This window comes from Solanum verrucosum, unplaced genomic scaffold, assembly GCF_900185275.1.
Source record: "Solanum verrucosum unplaced genomic scaffold, falcon-dt-bn FXZP01000288.1, whole genome shotgun sequence".
NCBI classification, from domain to species: Eukaryota; Viridiplantae; Streptophyta; class Magnoliopsida; order Solanales; family Solanaceae; genus Solanum; species Solanum verrucosum.
The window spans coordinates 819626-824104 of record NW_026019933.1 but is presented as its reverse complement, the minus strand read 5'-3'; the positions used below and the strand labels follow the sequence as shown (position 1 = coordinate 824104).

General features: G+C 38.3%; 1 pseudogene across 1 annotated transcript; it reads right to left on the bottom strand.

Annotated features, from left to right (window-relative positions):
* Positions 1–624: 624 nt before the first annotated feature.
* Positions 625–3866, bottom strand: LOC125832985 (receptor-like protein kinase HSL1; annotated as a pseudogene). Its single transcript, XR_007443280.1, has 2 exons — positions 1240–3866; positions 625–1140 (listed from the first exon to the last, which is right to left on the bottom strand). The product of XR_007443280.1 is annotated as a receptor-like protein kinase HSL1 (transcript).
* Positions 3867–4479: the final 613 nt, after the last annotated feature.

The window sequence follows — 4479 nt, the reverse complement described above, 5'->3', positions numbered from 1 at the left end:
TCGTCCCGGTCCAGTAGTCCCGGTTCCGGTCCCGTTGCCAGCTATAATTGCAGTTGAAAGCAACAGCATACTCTGTGAAATTTCACAAGTAGGTCTAGGGAGGGTAGAATGTATGTAGATTTTATCACTACCTTGTGAAGGTAAAAATGATTTTGAAAAACTTCGGCTGAGATGTAGCAATTCCAGATGCAACGAAGAAAATATAGTGAGTCACTAGAGAACAGTGCTAATATCAAAAACAAGAATTAAAAATAACAACTATTACAATAACAAACATCAACCACCCTAAACAAAACAACATTATATAATATTACCTACTAACCTTTTTATTGTATCGCCTCTCCACACCCTCCTATTGAGTCATCTTCAGTCGAAACCAAATCTTCTTAATGAACTACGTGTTGACCTGGAAATTGGCATTTTCATTTTCCAATTTCACACTCTACTGTCATTTCTCTTTGATTATATAAATTGGCATTTTCATTTTCCAATTTCCCACTTCCTTACAATCTACATAACTAGCAAAAGTTAAATGATGCATTTCACTCAATCTACAAGCAGTGAACAAATTCAAGAGTACACTAGAAATTCAAACTTGTACTTTACTTAAGTGGCACTATTCTATGATCATTTTACAACAACTCAGTTTACTTTGGCATCTCCAATATTACACACTGGAAATTATTAGACCATCATCACTACTATCATCTATTACCTTATTGGAATTAATACGTTTGTAACTAGCAATGTATTTTTTGCTGTTGTTTCCGCTAAGGAGAGGAGCAACATCATACTCTGTAACTGGTGATTTTCCTCCAGAATACCTAAAGGACTTGCATCGATGAAGTATCTGCAGAATCTCTTTCATGGAAGGCCTGCTTGCAGGTAAGTTGCTCGTGCATATAAGCCCGAGTCTGAACACAGTCTTCATTTCTTCCAAGTAACATGTTTCTTTGATATCTGTATCTAACATATTATCGATGGCAGTGTTCCCTTCTCCATGCTGCTTCCATGCCCATTCTGCCAGGCTTGTATGCTCGTCCCCAAAATTTGGTTGTCTTCCTGTCACTAGCTCCAATAGCACCACCCCGAAGCTATAGATATCAATCTTCTCGTTCACTTTCGTTGTATAAGCATACTCTGTAACCAAACAGTAAAAATTATTAGTTAGTCATACTTTTGATATAATGTTAACGAAATTGAGGTAATACGAAGTTCAAGCTTGGATTTTGCTTTTACCTGGAGCTATGTAACCAAAGGAACCCGCAACAGCAGACATGGTGTTAAGCTCTCCTTTCTTCTCTAAAATCTTGGCTAACCCAAAATCAGCTATTTTGGCTGTGAAATCAGAATCCAACAAGATATTGCTTGATTTTACATCGCGATGAATGATCGGTGGAGTGCAGTCATGGTGCATATAACAAAGTCCTTGAGCAGCTCCAATGGCAACCTCCAATCTTTTTGGCCAATCCATGACTTTATTACTCAAGGAGACTCTCTTCTTCCCATGAAGCCATCCATCAAGACTGTGATTTACCATGTACTCGTAAACGAGCAACTTTGAATCTTCGCTTGATATACAACACAATAACTTCACTATATTGGAATGTCTAATTGATCCCAATATCTGAACCTCAGCCAAGAACTCCCTCTCCAGAATGTAGTCTACTTTCCTATCACTCCAAATCCTCTTCACAGCAACATACTCATTTGGTCTGCCAACGGAAATTCTGTACACCTTACCCGATCCACCACTTCCAATCATGTTATTTTCCTTCAAACTTGACAAAATGTTCGCCTCTGTGAAATCCAACCTCTGGAATGAAGTCAACTTCCAGCATACAACATCGCGCTTATGCTTCTTCCTCCTGTAGTCTCTAACCATGAACAAGGTCGATACAACACTAAATAGGAAAACAGCGAATGCAAGGACTAGAATCAAGGCTAGGACTCTATGGGACAATCTTTTGGAATTGGCGACTTTCACATTATTACAACTTGGAAGATATGGAAGTGAGTTGGTGGTACAAAGACTGGGATTGTTCAAGAAACTGTTTTCAAAGGCTAGGTTAGCAAATGCATCAGGGATGTTCCCGATAAGTTGATTGGACGATACGTTAAGGCTAGTGATCCTTTTTACACCTAGTTGAGGTGGAATTGGACCTGAAAATTGATTCTGAGACAAATCTAGAGCAACAAGATCAGGGATTAAACCTATAGCTGCTGGAATCTTGCCAGAGAGTTTGTTCCTGGCAAGATCCAATATTGTCAACGACTTCCACGATATTATATCGGCTGGAAGTTCTCCAGATAGCAAATTACCATCAAGCTCTAGCTGAGTTATCTGAGAAAGACTAGTCAATTCCACTGGAATCCGACCTGAAAATGAATTGTTACTTGCCAAAAGCACCACTAAACTCCTCCAAGAAGATATCCCCACAGGAATTTCACCAGAAAACTTGTTGTTACTGATCTCTTATCGCGTAAAATTGAATGCAATTTTGCTCGGTAGCTCCCCGGAAAATGAGTTATCATTCAACAACAAACTTGTCATGTCAACCAAAGTCCAAACCCCAGATGGAATTTCACCCGAAAACTGATTCTTGTAGAGCTGAATCGAACGTAAGCTAGAACAAGTTCCGAGTGATTTTGGTATTTCACCAGACAAATTGTTAACATAAGCTACAGCACCAAAAAGAGTTCCTCCAGCACACAAATGCTCTGGCAAGTTTCCAGTGAAGGAATTCAGTGAAACTTCAAAAGATTCGAGTTTCGAATGAAGTCCCATTTCAGATGGTAAGCTCCCATTCAGTTTATTCCTAAACACTTTGAATACCTTCAAAGATGGAATCTTGGCTATGCTGTCTGGAATTGCTCCATACAATTGGTTACCAAACAGATTCATAATTTCCAAATGTTTAAACCCTCCAAAACTTTCTGGGATTGTTCCAGTTAAATTGTTGTTGGAAACATCAAGTTCCATCAACTTTGATGAATCAAAAGTTTCAGGGATTCGACCCGAAAGCCGATTACTGAACAAGTACATCATCGTCAAATTCTTCAACAGAAACAACCCAGAAGGGATTTCTCCTTCCACATTGTTGTAAGCAAAATCAATAAGCTCAAGATTTTGAAATTCCCCAAAACTTTCAGGGATTTCACCGATTAATTTCGTCTCTCTCATCCAAATATACTTTATCTTCTTCAGCTTCCCAAACTCCGGCGGTAGTGCCATCGGAGAAAACCCATTAAACTCCAACCCCAAACTTTCAAGATTGGCTAAGTTTCCGATTTCCGCCGGAAAACTCCCATCAAACAAGTTCGAATGCATGCACAAAGTCTCCAGCTCCGTCAAATTCCCGACTGACGACGGGATATCTCCGGTGAAATTATTACCACCCAGATTAAGATACTTGAGTTTCCCAAGCCGGTGAATATCCTCCGGAATGGAACCCACAAAGTAATTCTGAGAAAGATCCAAATGCTGCAAATTGGAACATTTGTAAAGAAAAGTTGGGAATTTTCCGGGAAGATAATTCAACCGGAGATTAAGAAAAGTAAGATTTTTAAGTTCACAAATAGAACTTGGAATTTCAACAGTAATATCTTTTTCTTGAATTATTATTCCGGTAACCTTCCCATCATCACACTCAATTTCCGGCCAGCTACAAGGAGAAGAAGTAGAGTTCCATGAGTCAAGTGCTACTGGGTTTCCCCATTGACGCTTAATCTTCAGTAGAGTGTCACGTTCAGTAGTGGCCCGAGATTGTGAAGTTACGAAAATGGGTATGAAGTTTAGTAGAAGAATGAGATAAAGGGACTGTTTTCCCGCGAAGATGCCGGTCGGAAAATGGGAAAACTCCATGAAAAAAAAAAGGTGGGGTTACAATTATGAGTTGATTTTGGAAAGTTTGGTCAACATTGGAGGTGTGAAGAAAATGCCAAATTGATAAAAATGAATATATAGAGATAAAATTTTCTTAGTATAAGATCAAAAAGTATACTGATTAAAATAAGTAAGTGGGTGAGTAAAATACTGATTCTGTGGAAGCTTCCACTGAACTGCCTAACACTAGAAAAAGCTTCGAGATTTGGGCCCCTTTTCTTTAACCATTGAAATTTCTTTAGCTCAAGAGCTCAGCACATTGTGCGTTAGCCGTCCAACAGTTCACGAAGTAGATGTTTGGAGTTGCACTTGTTTTTCTCCTTTTTATCACGTCCGACCCAATATTAGGGCCACGTATCAATCGATTCAGTTTGATTTTAGAGTTTATTTATTTGATATATTAATCAATTTAATTGATTTATAGACAAGTTAATTCGATTATTGATTTTGGTTCAATTTTGAACAGTTCTACCTAACACTATGTTTTACGTCAAAATTCATTTTAGTGTGAAATTTAGTTTTTAAAACTCCTATCTAACACTATATTTTACATTCCATAATTTTAAAATTGAAGGTGGACAATGCTTGTCATA